Consider the following 14,846-nt stretch of genomic DNA (forward strand, 5'->3'; position numbering starts at 1 on the left):
GTTCTCATTGGGGTGGCAAGAAATGTAAATATCTACTTTGCAGAACATAAGAACTATTTGAAAAAGACATATAGGTTGTATTACTATCAGGTATCTAAGAATATTTTCTCATCTGTCAGCAAAAAAAATTACAAGGTAGAGTCTGTCCTAAATGACACGTAGACCAGCCTTGGGGATAATGTATCGCCAAACTAAAAATTTTCAGAGATTCTCAAAGAATGGCATTCTCACACAGGAAAATAAAAGAAACAGAACGTAAAACAATATTGATATGGATCTGCCCACCTTATGTAAGATCGAGTTTTTGTCCCACATGATATGACCCTTGCCTGACTCTCCGGCTTTACCTCTTTCTTGTCCTTATCTCACACTTTGCTTCCATAACACTAAATTGCTTATGATGTCCAATAATGCCATGTGCTATTTCCCTTCCCCTCTCCTCAAGCAATCTCTTCTACCTGAAATCGTTCTCCCATATACTTCTAATTTTAAAGTTATTCTTATATTTTAATATACAGTTAAAATATAAATTCATCTTAGAATTCTTGTTAGACCACTCCTGCCAGATCCAGCCTGGCAAAACGGTCACTCCGGGTTGCTCTCTAGATACCATAGGCATATTTCTATCACTTCCTTTACCTTAGCAATGTCTGTTATCCACTGTACAATGAAGTGCTTGAGGGAGGGAATATCTCTTCTTCATGTTTGTACCCCTAGCACCTTACACAGTACCAGGAACACGATATGCATTCAATAAATATTTGCTAAATGAATGAAGACAGACTCCCTGGTAAGGTATGGCTTCACTCAACATAGCTTCATGTCCTAATTTGAGTCCCCCAGGACCAACAATGACTACAGAATATAGTTTAAGTCCATGTTTCAACTGTACGAGGTCGGACAATTAAGTTTGTGAACTTATCCTAGAAAACATGCTACCTACCTCATTGCTGAATATCACTATATGTCACCTTCAAAGTACTCCCCTTGGGAAGCTATGCCCCAAGGCCAGCACCTAGTCCACCCTTCAAAGCAATTTTGGAACTCTTTTTCTGGACTGGCCATCAGAGCTGTCAATGTCATCAAAATGTCTTCCTTTCAATATTTCCTTTATCTTCTGGTAAAGAAAGAAGTCACTGGGGGCCAGATCAGATGAGTAGGGGGGTGTTATGATACAGTTATTTGTTTCCTGGCTAAAAACTCCCTCACAGCCAGTGCCCTGTGAGCTGGTGCATTGTCATGATGTAAGAGCCATGAATTGCAGGCTAAAAGTTCAGGTCATCTAACTTTTTCATGCAGGCTTTTTAGCACTTCCAAGTAGTAAACTTGGTTAACTATTTTGTCCAGTTGGTACAAATTCATAATGAATAATCCCTCTGATATCAAAAAAGGTTAGCAAAATCACTGTAACAAGTTCTCGAACTTAATTGTCAGACCTCATACTTTTATTAAGAAACAAGACTATGCATAGTTCAAAAATAGCAACATTGAACTATAATAGTTCTCTCAAGGCCTCAAATTTGCTCTCTTTCAGTGAAAACAAGAATCAAAAATTTAAAAAACAAAGACTCCATATATTAAAATTTTCAACCTTTATTATGAGTTTACAAAGCAACTAAAGTTGCCCATCAATATCCCATTGAACTTTTGGTAAATTTAATCACAAGCATCCTAATTAAATCCCAATGGGAAGAGCAAAGTCACATTATAGGATCCATGTGAAGTTTAATTTCTTCATATCTACTGACCATACTCCCAAATACATGAATTATACACCATTAAAATATTGTAAGTGAGCTAAATTTGGTGATAATAAAATCATAAAGTAAGCTTTATGAAAAGACCATACAGCAGGAATACGTGTCCAGGGCTATCAAGATGAATCTATATTATGCCCACACCTGAAAAAGGAAACCCTATTACATCAGTCAATGTTTATCATGCTTTGGTCACATAGAAATAACTTGCAAAACCGTGTAACAATTTAGGCTTTCTTTTCTCTAGCACCTGTCTCTGTATGTACAAATTATCCACTTTATAGTAGGATTAACTGATATATTCTCTGTTTGAAGGAAATAACATTTTTAATGATTCATAAAAACAGAAACAACTGGCTTCTAATTGTGGTAATAAAAATTATGACTATATATAGAAACTCTTATTTTATGCATTGTCAAAATGAGAAATACAACTACTTCAGATTTTACTTTATGAAAAGTCACATGTACAATATACTTTTCAGGTTAAAATTAAAATGACAGCAGATGACGGAAAAATTACTATTTCAAAAAGAATGACATGAACAAAGGAACCACTGATGCACCAGAAAAAAACTAATTAAATTAAATTAAACTGAATTAAAATGACATGCTTATAAAATAACTTGGTGTTGTCAAAACTGAAAATAATCAGTCATGTTTTAGAAAAATGCATTTCCCAGTTTTTATCTTTAAATGATTATAAAAAAACTAAATTCATACATTTTGGCTTATTAAAAAATATATTTCCCATTGAGTACTGTTTCTTTTTGAAGGTTATTAATTTCATTTTAAATGGGTGATTAAGCATGTGAACTGTCTGTATGAGTTACCATATGATTTTAAAGTGTACCACTTTAAGAAAATAGCACATAGGACAAAAAGAGAGATTTTGACATATTATTTTCCAAGGGAAGGTTTAAAAAGGATGTGAGATTATATATATATATATATCCTGATAACCTACTGTTTCCTGCTAATTTTGAAATAGACTATATCTACAGATTTTATGTCAGAAATATATTTTTGTAAATATTTGGCTTTCATGTAAGTGAGGAACCATGAATATTACTGAAATTATTGATTTATATCAGCCTACTATTTACTTAAATACTGTATATCAAAATTAGTTACCCCTGTACTAATGAAACTGTGCTTGTACAAGTTCACTTTTCTAATTTCTTTACTATACTACTATTTCATAAATTATTTCTTTTAAACCACCCTTGATTTAGTCACCTTTATTTTTATGCTATTTAAATTTCAACAAAATATTACTACATCAATGATTTTAACCCCCAAAATACTGTATAATATCTAGTCAACATTTTTATCACCTTTAGTTTTAGTGTCAGTTATAAAGTCTCTGTACTTTTAAATACTAACTCAGTCGACTTTCTGTTTTATTAACGACCTTTTTTGTCTGCTCAGATAGGAATGGCAATTTAACAGCCTTGGGGAAAGTTGTTTAAAAATCTAGATATGAGATAACTAGAAAAGGCGCAGTAAGGAATATCGAAATTTTAGTTCCAATTGAACATTTCATCAGAATATATGAATTGATAAGCTTTAGAATCCTCACCCAAGAGCCATGCTAACAAGAAAAGTCAAAATGCAAGGAGGGGATTTTTAATAACCTAATGAACTCCCCTGGTTATTAAAATGATTTCTACAGTATGTCCTATAATTATACTATAGATATTTAACAGTTGTATAGAAGTAGAATCACACTCAAAATACAGACAATCTTTGGGACATACTTATACTAAAAAGCTATTTGTTGTTTATTTAAAATCACATTTGACTGGGCATCCTGTATTTTTATTGGCTAAATTCGTCAACTTATGTAGAAGCATAATTATAGGGATACTAATTGACTTTCCCCTTACATTTAGATTAAAGAAACTCCTGATTTCTAAAAGTTTTAAAAACATGTATTCTTAGGACCAGCTACACAATGAGTGAGACCCCAAGGAAAATGAAAACACAGACCTTCCTTTTCAACATTATTTCAGGATGGCAATAGTAGAGTAGCAAGCCAAAGCCAGCCCTATTCTTAGAATCAAAGGCATTATTAGGATATATATGGATCAATGCCCTTACATTACAGAGAAACATAATTTTTAACTGGGACTGGTCTAAAACAGGGATCGACAAACTTAGTCTATAAAGGGCCATATAGCACATATTTTAGGCTTTGAGGGCCATGCAGTAACTCTCATAACTATTCATTCTGCCATACATAAACAAGTGAACATGGGCTGTGTTTCAATAAAACTTTATTCACAAAAACAGCTGGGACCACAACTGACCTATGGTCTACCTAATTTGCTGACCCCTGGGCTATACTACAAACATGAGCAAAATTACCAGTTAGACTTGTTTAGATTCTACACTGTTTAGATATAGCCATTAAGGTAGAACTCTATCTAGGGGATTACAATCATTTCCCTAAGACATTAAAACGTTTTTGGGAAAATATGTAACAGAATCTATTTTTAATGTACGTATCTTTAAATTCAACCATTTAACTCAATCAAACAGCTGCCCCAATCATCTAGGCCCTTTAAAAATATATATCATGGAATGACTAATGAGAAATGTAGTATACGTTCCTTTTCTCTTCCTCTTCTATTTGACTTTTATTTACTTTCGTAAGTATTGTTGTTAGTAATAAAATTTTAGAGTCAAAGGAAAGAGCGTGAAGAAAGGCATGGAGATGTGACTGGAGTCTGTTTTTACTGGAAAGACAGCTACCTGAAAGGCCACACAGGGTTGAAGATGAGACAGTTCCTGTCTACAAGCCCCAAAGGTCTTCTTGGACTGCTGCAGGTCTTAACTCAAACATTTCATTCCCAGTGAGGTCTTCCCTGACCACCCCAGTTAAAATTACTACCCTGCCAATCCCAGTACCTTCATTCCCTGCTTCCTGCTGTACTTAATCCATACTGCTATTCTCCATACTTACAATTTATTTGTTTGTGTATTGCCTGTCTTCTCCTCTATCCCCAAACTCCTCCCTGACCCATTGGAATGTAGGTTTCACAATAGCAGGGAATAGTGACTTTTGATTCACAGCTCCATGGGGAACACTTAGAACACCACCTGGTACAGAGTAGCAATTCAATAAATGCTTGTTTCCTGACTAATTCTGGAGTGCAGGAAAGAAGTCTAAATGGAAACATTGGTTTGGCACATCCACAGAGCTACACAGACATACACTTTTCTAGGTGCTTTTATGGCTCTTGGGTTACAACTAAAGAAGCATAAAATTGGAGTAGAGAGTCTATATAAAAAAAGAGAAGCAAAGGGTTTAGGTACTTAAAACATTTAGGAAAAACAAAGCCAACCACTTTGTGTTTCTTAAGAACTTGTGAAATTATAACACATTCACACAAAATCATTTTTAATGAATAACAACATGAAAGAATGCACTGAACTGTGCAAAACCTATGCAATGGGGAATATATGAAAGGTCAGGTTTCTTGCATTTGAAAGGCCTACATTTTCTAAAATAGATTTTTAAATATATCACTGCTCATTAACACTTACTTGATCTTATGTCTTTGTTTAATTATGCATCAAATGAAGGGCTAGTCCTAGTGTTTCAATTCACAAGTTCTTAATAGCATCCTTCAGCACAAATAAGTGAACTGCCAGCTGATAAGCAACTGTAATGAAAACAGTGTCCGGCAGGGAGTGTGAAACGGCGTATGATGTCTCCAGGGAACATCAGAGAGGAACTCTAAGGTACCACACAAAGTGCGTGTGCACGTTTTCTGATTCTTGGAAGTCATGTTGGCAAGGCAATAACATGTCAGCAACCGATTTAAAAGGCAGCTTTACGAGAGGTAATCTAAGGGCTGAGCTTCCTATTAATTGCGCTCGCCTTTTCTATTTTGATTGCATCAGGCTCTTTGAGCCTGAGAAATTTTCTTTTTAGAATTATACTGTGAAATTTGGAAAGCTGTAGCTTACTCCTCCATCCTTGAATGTTGGCAATATTTTCTATGTAACACTTTTCAGTACCTAGCATTTAGGAATTTTTCCCAACATGTGGTCTAGATGTGCACCTCTCCTTCTCTTTATACACATTAATATAGCTTTCTCTAGAAAATCAACTTAACATTCTAAGTAATTACATATATCTAAAAATTCTAGCTAGTATTTGCAGCCAAGTTCCTGAAAACTATGACTTAAATAAATAATATCCAGTAACCTGTATAGCCCGTCTTTTAATTCTGTGCATGTGCCATGATATCAACTGTAGGAGCCCTTTGTGCAACCCTTTATGGTCAAGTTGCTTTAAAGACATTGATTTGCTGAGTGCTGCTGTGTACATGGTTCTATACTTTCTATACCACAAATTTCAGAACACACATTAGCACAAGTGCTAATTTTTAGTAAGGGGAACATATCTGTTTAATTATTTAGGTTTGTGGGTCTAGGACTCAAGAAGAATATTATACTATAGAGGAATATTATATAGTAAAACAATCCATGAATGAAGTTTAAAACCTTTAATTCTAAAAGCAGTCCTGCCACAAACTATAATCTTGAGCAAGTTCACTTAATTCCTTGTGGTCTAAAGTTTCTTATTTTCAACATGAAAGGGTAAAGTAGACAGTGTTTAAGATTCTAATTAAATCCTAAATATCCATTAATCTAAATTAGTTTTAGGTAGTTTATCTATAATTGGTTCTATGACCATAAGATTGGCAGAATACACACTCTTGAAATAAACAGGCAGATGCTTTTTCTTACTTTCCAGACATGATTAATACACAGTTAAGCACATGCTTTTCCACATGATTATCCTTCTACTTAAATTTGAAATTCATCGTTACATAGTCATAGACATTAAAAAATAAACTGGATAATGCTAAAAGTCAAATTGCTGAAGAAAACAAAAACTTACACAATGAATATTGTTGCTTGCCTACCTTGATATATTCCCTGCTTTTATTTTTTTAACATAACATCTGTTTTGGTAAATAATTGAAAAGTGAGAACTTACACTTCAATAATGCTTACCTTGTGTTCTTAGTAATGCATGTCTAACAACTCGCTTAAACCTCACAGTAGTACTTATGAAGTAATTACTGTACCACCCCACCCCACCCCAAATGAGGAAACTGAGTTCGAGTTAGCTTGCTAAAGTCACAGAACAGGTAAACAGAAGTGATGGGATTTGATAGAGACCATGGGGAATATCCGTGCTGTTAACCATTACACCCTTCACATTCAGCTGGTTAGGTTAGGCAAAGTTAATTCTCTAACACTTCAAAAGGGTCTCAATAGTCAGTCAATCACTACCATCCCAACCAACTCATCAATCGTTAAATGGCATTTCTTGGCAACCATGAAGGCCCAGGGTAGTGCACAACCTAAGATGGACCAATCAGACTGAAGGAAAGATTGTTTACTTCATGGTAGAAAGGGAGGTCTACTCCAGAACAAGGATGTGTGCTGCTGCTAATGCTTCTTGTAGCCACCTGTCAATCATAAAGGAAGCCAGTCTGAGGTCAAAGCCCACAAGAAGGAAAAAAGGAGCCAAAAGAATTATGAAGACATGAAGCTGGAGTCCCCATTTTATTAAACTCTTAGCCTGCTGTTCCTCTGTATTTTCTTCTATATAAAATAGCAAATTCCAATACTGTTTAAGCCAACTGGAATCAGGGTGTCTCTTTCTTATACCTGAAATCATCCTGACAAACACTGTATAATTAAGCACCTTATTTACAAATTCTAAATTGTTAACAATTGTTGTTTAATCTAATTGTTGTTTTCTCTCTGCCCTGATCCCAAGATCTGTTGTAATACAATATTTAACACCCACTGAATCTCATTGCTTGAGTCATTCCTTTTTCAGGACAGTCATTTATTTTACAGAGATTTATTAAGCACTTACTCTGTCTCAGTCATTGTGAGGCCCTAGTTTAGTGAGATAAACATGTCACAGCCCCTCCCCTCACAGACTAATGTCCCCTAAACATTAGTCTAGGAAGGAAGAAAGATACATAAGTCAACGAATTACCATAATATGCAATGGCGCAATGATATATGAACTGTGTGTCTGTGTGTGTGTGTATAGTATAGGTGTTCTGAGAGCATAGAGAATGGAAGCTCTAAGAGGACTTTATGAATACTTCACAGAAGAGGTAACATTTTATTTGGATCTTGAAGGAGGACTAGGAGTTTTACAGTAGAGAAAAGGCATTCCAGGCAGTGAGGGAAACATAATCAGCAGAATATAGTAATGAAAGTGTTGGGAATATCTGAGAATGGCAGACAGTCCAAGTGATGACATGCTTCAAAAAAAATAAGACTGACAAGTTCTAGGACTCTAGGCCTGGTCAGTCTCAAAAGTCTTTCTAGTTTTTTGTTCTCATACTTCAAGTAGCTTAACACTTTTCTTCACTTCAGCTACCATAATTCTCTGTTGCATTAATAAAGCTAAACAAAGGGTCAAAGCTGTGTTTCTTGGCTTTTCTGTTTTTCCATATAAGAAACATGAAAGGGTTTTTTCATGTTTCTCAAGAGGGTATAATCTCCATTTGTGAGACCCTGGTATCTGTGAAATTCTGTGGTTACTTTGTTGACAATCATAATTTCTCATTATGATTTCTCAAATGCTTCATTGTTGCTTTACTAATTTTTCTAAGTTTCTCACTCAGAAATGGCTCTACCTGCATATGTGGGCTACAGTAACAGATCAATACATGGGATACAGTTTTTTTGGTCTCTATAGTGGGTTTGACCATGGCCAACCAATCTTTTTATTGTCTTACATCCCATATTAAACAATCTTTTACATATTTTAAAGATAAATTTCTAGGCCAAGTGGGCATCCTAATGACAACTGCCATCAAGATGATTATACCTGAGAGATCAGACCAGAAAAACTTCATCACTATGCAATGATGCCTAAACGAATGCATTCTGACTGTATAGCCCACACATGATTGAACCATAATAAGAATGTTAAATAAAGAAGTTAAGTGATTGTACTACAAAAAGCCTCATATCTAAAAGCAGTTGTATCACATGAAATGAGGATGAACACAAGTACACAAAAAAGGGGCATCTAGAAATAATATCTATGACTATTTCTCACAATTTGTCCACAAGAAGGAAGATTGACTGAATGATCTTTTAAGGTCTTTCCATAGTACATTGCCCAGCTAGACTAACAGGAATGCTGATCTTTACCTGTTTCTGCAGGGAGTCAAACACATCCAAGGAGCTGTGATCACTGATTAGATCAATCTGCGATCACTGATTAGATAGCCTACAACGACTTTTGAAGTAAACATCTCTCTGATAATCATAGGCAAGTGGCTGATTTCAAAGTGATCCTTGTACTGTACTTACGGTCACCTGAAGTACCAACATAAGAGGCCTTAACACATCCCAGGCAGATATATCTCTTACATTTTAAACAACATTAACAGAAGGAGATTCTCCATCCTCAAGTTAAGTATATCATAAAAATAGCTCTTATTCCTGTTGAACTATATTTCTGCTATTAACGTTGACTGAAAGTCTAAAGAAGTGGAATGGTAAAAAACTTAGAAAGAAGGAATATTTAACCAACATTGAAGTGACAATCAAGTTATCTCTCAAAATGTTAATCAAATTATGTCCAAATTTCATAGAGGAGTCATCTATCATACCCTGACTACACTTAAATTTATTTATTATGGAATAGAGAAAGTAGCAAAGAAAGGAGAAAAAGGTAAATTACACACTTTCTGGAAACTTAGCCATTGCTGTAAACAAGCTATGGACAATGCTTCCTGGGGCTTTAACAATGTACTAGTGTCAAGGAAACATGTTCTCCAAGAGCCAAACTGATTAATTTCACCAATGGTCATAAGCCACAGTACAGCCAGGGGACATGACAGATTGACTGTAGGAGAAAACTATTATTTTTCCTCTGTGACCAATGCTGTAACTGTTGAAATCATAGCTGGGAAGAAGTAAGCTCAATCATGCAGTTAAAATGTTTTGAACCAAGAGAAATCCAAGATGGTGCAGTAGATAAGCACTGTGCTTGCCTCATCCCATGAACACATCAAAATTACAACTAAATTATGAAAACAATCAAACTGAACAACCATCTGAAGTCTAGCTGAACACAAGTTTTATAACTAAGGATATAAAGAAGCCACGTAGAGACTCGTAGGAGGGGAGCAGATATGAAACCAGCCAGCCCCAAATCGTCATGTGGCAGTTGAGAATCAGGAAGGATATCTCGGCTGCATAGTTCCCCCTGAAGGAGGGACCCCAGCCCCACACCTCCCCAGCCCAGAGTAATGGTACTAGGAAGAGGAGCCCCCACAAAATATGGCTGTGAAAAACAGTGGGGATTCTGACTGACCATCTGGTGGGATGAAAGGCTGCAGGAAACCCAGACATCCACTTAAGGGGCCTGTACACAGACTCAATCATTTGCAGGCACTCACTGTGGGTTCCAGTGGAGGCATGATGGCTCAGGGAGTGTCAGGGGCATGCAGTGGGGGAGGGAGGACTGAGTTATGTGGCTTCAAGGCAAGGACTGGAGGGATAGTTGCCGTTTTCCCTGTGTGGCATCCTCCTGCCATGCAGCTGGCAGACAGGCACCATCTTTCCTGGGTCAAGCCCTCCCCCTAATGCCCATGGCCAAATCTGAATCTGAATTGGTCTGGTGAGCTCTGCTGGCTCTATCCCGTGACACACTGAGATCCTGCTACATACAACTCTGTACCATCTGTACCATACGAGGTTTTATCAGCAGATGAACCTTATGGAGCCAGCAAGTGGTGGCACACCTCAGATTGTCCTGATTTTTTGCAGAGCTACCCCAGACACGGTACTGGTGGCAGCCATCATTGGTTGACAGAGCGGCCACACACTTCCAGGTCCAGCACAGGTAGTAACCAACCATGAATCGCTTTATAGCTCCTACCAGGTAGTCCCTAGCTGTTCACAGGCAGTGGCTGACCTGGGCCTGCACTGAGCCCCTCCCAAGAGGCCCCAGAACCAACATATTTGGAAATTGGCTTCAGATCACAGCAGAGCACCACCCAACTAGCCCCACAAGTGGCACACACAAAGGGCGGTCTCAACAGGCATCAGAGCCCACTGGGGCAAATCCCACTCAGTAATGTAAGCCCCCTGTACAGCAACCTATAAGCTGTGGATGTGGCCAAACCCCATAGCCCGTCAGTCTGAGGGTCAATCCCACCCTCAGATGTGCCAATAGCAATCAAGGTTCAACCACAACAGGAGGGCACACAAAACCCACATAAGGGACACTCCTGGAGCACCCAGTACAGGTGCCCATGGAGACTGCACCACTGGGCCCCACAGGGCACCTACTACATATGAACAACCAGCAAGATTAGGATATGTAGCAGATCTACCTAATAAATAGAACCAAACACCAAGAGGCAGCCAAAAGGAGGAAAGAAAGAAATACATCCCAAATGAAAGAACAGAAGAAAACTCCAGACAAAGAACTAAACAAAATGAAGGCAAGCAACCTACCAGAGACAGAGTTGAAAACAATGTTTATAAGGATGCTCGAGGAACTTAGTGAGAACTTCAACAAAGAGATAGCAAGCATAAAATTGGACATAGAACCCACAAAAAAAGAACCCGTCAGAAGTAAAGAATACAATTACTGAAATGAAGAATGCACTAGAAGGAACCACAAGCAGACCAGATGAAGCAGAGGATCGAATCAGCAACTTGGAAGACAAGGTAGCATAAAACACTCAATCGGAAAAGCAAAAAAGAAAAAAAAGAGAATTAAAAAAACAAACGAGGATAGTTTAAGAGACCTCTGGGACAACATCAAGCATAACAACATTCTCATCAGAAGGTTATCAGAGAAGAGAATTAATAAGAAAAGAAAACCCTTACATACGCTGCCTACAAGAGACTCACTTCAGATTGAAAGGCACACACAGATGGAAAGTAAAGGGATGGAAAAAAGATATTTCATGAAAACAGAAATAAACAAAAAATCTGGAGTAGCAATACTTATAACTGACAAAATAGACTTTAAAAGAAAAACTATAACAAGAGAAAAGGAAGGACCCAGTAATCCCACTTCTGGGTATTTATCTGAAGAAACCCAAAACACTACTTTGAAGGGACATGTGCATTCATATGTACATTGCAGCATTGTTTACAATGGTCAAGATGTGGAGGCAGCCTGGGTGCCCATCGATGGATGAATGGATAAAGAGGAGGTGGTACATATATAAAATGGAATATTGCTCGGCCATGGAAGGGAATGGGTTCTTGCCATCTGTGGGGGCATGGATGGACCTGGAGGGTATTGTGCTGAGTGGAGTATGTCAGACAGAGAAAGACAGATGCAATGTGAATTTGCTTATACATGGAATCTAAAGAACAAAATAAACAGACAAAACAGAAACAAACTCATAGATACAGAGAACCTTTTGATGGCTGCCAGATGGGAGGAGGGTTAAAGGAGTGGGTGGGAAAGTGGAAGGAATTAAGAAGTACAAATTGGTTGTTACAAAGTCATGGGGATGTAGGGTATAGCATAAGGAATATAGTCAATAATATTGTAATAACTTGTATGGTGTCAGATGTGTACTAGATTTATCTGGGTGAGAGATGGGAGACGAGTTGGGAACGGTGAAGGAATTAAGAAGTACCAATTTGTAGTTCCATAATAGTCATGGGGATATAAAGTAAAACATAGGGAATATAGTCAATAATATGGCAATAACTATGTATGGTGCCATGTGGGTGCTAGACTAGTCAGGAGGATCACTTCTTAAATTATATAAATGTCTAACCACTATGCTGTATACCTGAAATTAATATAAAATAATATTGATTGTCAACTGTAATTGAAAAATTTAAAAAGGGGGGAAAAGATGAAAGAGAATAAGAGGTCCAAATTTCCAGGTATAAAACAGGTAAGTCATGGGGATCTATGTACAGCATACGGAATATAGTCAATAATATTGTGAGCATGGTATGGAGTCAGGTGGTTGCTGGACTTTTCATGGTGATCCCTTCTTTAAGTATATAAATATTGAATAATTATAGTGTATAACTGAAACTGATATCATGTTGTATGTTAGCTATATTTTTTTTAATAAAAATCTTGGGAAAAAAGAAAGAAAAAAGTGTTATTTTGAACCAATTGGATGATAATTTTCTCACTGAAATAAAACTTCAGGGAGCAACCTCTAGATGTGAAGGAATTGCCCACCACAGCTGATAGGTGCTCCCATATTAGAAATCTAAAAAAGATCCCGATTCTTCAATTCATTGAGAAAGATAATAATCTACATTCTGAATGTTAAACCAAATGTCTTTTTCAAAAGGCTTAAAGTAAACCCAATGTGTTCTTGTAAATATTCTCAAAAAGTACCAAAACACTTGTTATGATCATGCTTATTTTTCAACAAAAGAAGACAAACTAACATCCAAAGGCAGTTTCTTTGCAAATATTTAACAGATGAGTAATATCACCGAGTTGCCCAATTCACTTAATCAGAGTAACATATATTCTTGGAATACTATTTTCTCAATGAAAACAATGATAAAGAGATTCTCATTAAAAAAAAAATGGAAGGAAGGAAGGAAGAAAGAAAATGCTACAATGGAGGCCTGAGTAGGATAGAGTGTGGGGTGAGAGAAAAGTAAGAAAACGGAGAAAACTCTCTGGTTCAGTTTTGCCTAGGATTGTGGCTGATCTCCAGTTTACTGATGGCAACTCACTGTGGGTTCCAAAATAAATGCACCTGCTTTTTTATTGTATAGTGTTTTTTAAAATTTATTTCTTGGGGTCAATGAATGGAGACCCTGAATGGAATTTGATGTGAGGTTATCTGTCTGTGACATCTCTCGCTTGCTGATTTCTTCCTCAAAGCACATGACCTTTAAGATAGGATGCTTCAGCAGAGGGAGACATTCTCCGATGGAAGAGCTTTGTTCCCTTCTCAATGCATATATACTGTCCTGATAATACATTTTCCATCCCATTTCCTCTTAGGCAGGACTAGGCAGGGAAATTTGTAGACCTCCCCTATATATGTAATTCAAACTATTATGGTATAAAATCTTGTCTTGAATTAGTATTACCTACGTATACTGAGTATTTTAAAAATCAGGAGTCTCTCTAATTTTTTTCTGATTACAAAATTCTGGAAGAGTTTATTTAAAATGAATTTTATTTTTCTAGGGGAACAGATGTGGGGGTTGTCTCTGCTTTGGTAGGGCCCTAAACATAAACTAAAATCTGCCTCTTGATTAATCCAGCACTGCCTTGAGATTTAGTAATTGTGCTTGTCTCATCTTAGATATCTCTTTGTCTTAATTTTCTCCCAAATGGAATGTAGGTTAAGGATGGAGGATCTCCCCTAACTATTAGTTAAGGATCTCCCCTAACTATTCATAGCACTAAACCGTACCTGGCATGTACTTAGTATATAATTATTCAGTGAAAAAGGTTCCAAAGGATACAAAGAAAGAGAATGAAAAAGACAAACAGAAAGGAGGGCAGGCATCACATAGATACAGTATAACCGAATTATGCATTTATAGGCAAAGGAAAAAAAAAGTGTTTCTGTGTTTAACAACCTTATGTACAGCAACACACTAGAGCCAAGACATGTTCCTCACTCTTCTCACAAGTAAATATTGTATTTTGTATAACATTATCAATGGCTTTTGTCTCTATGATCAACTTAGTTTCCCCACATTTAAAGGGAGACTGAACCAGTGACTTCCCCACAATGCATGAATGTGTCAGTAGGTTGCACATCCCTTCCAGAGAAGAAATATATCTTTAACTAAAAATCAGCCTATTTATTTTAATGGTCCATAGTTAAAAACTTGCAGAGTTAATTACAATGAGAAAATTATAGCTGTAAAGTCATGTTACAAAATTTTCCATTCCTTAAATGCTCCATTTTGAAGTTGGCCCAAATTAAAACTGTTTCTGTTTTGCTTATTCTGAGAACTGAGAGTTCCATTAAAATTAGAGAAAAATTTCTTCTTTTTGTCATTATTCATTGTGCAGTTTTAAAGAAGTAAATGTAGAGAATGCAAGAT

The 14,846-nt window shown here is 36.7% G+C and overlaps 1 protein-coding gene and 1 non-coding gene across 13 annotated transcripts in view; one reads left to right on the forward strand and one right to left on the reverse strand.

Moving 5' to 3' along the window:
• MAPK10 (mitogen-activated protein kinase 10) overlaps nucleotides 1-14,846 on the reverse strand; it is a 287,095-nt gene that overhangs the window by 176,428 nt on the left and 95,821 nt on the right. The gene's annotated exons all lie outside the window — the stretch shown is intronic.
• LOC117022713 (small nucleolar RNA SNORD42) lies at nucleotides 2,259-2,323 on the forward strand. The gene has a single exon (XR_004423113.1). It is a non-coding gene; the product is annotated as a small nucleolar RNA SNORD42 (small nucleolar RNA).

Source organism: Rhinolophus ferrumequinum, chromosome 5, assembly GCF_004115265.2.
Source record: "Rhinolophus ferrumequinum isolate MPI-CBG mRhiFer1 chromosome 5, mRhiFer1_v1.p, whole genome shotgun sequence".
In the NCBI taxonomy this organism is placed as follows: Eukaryota; Metazoa; Chordata; class Mammalia; order Chiroptera; family Rhinolophidae; genus Rhinolophus; species Rhinolophus ferrumequinum.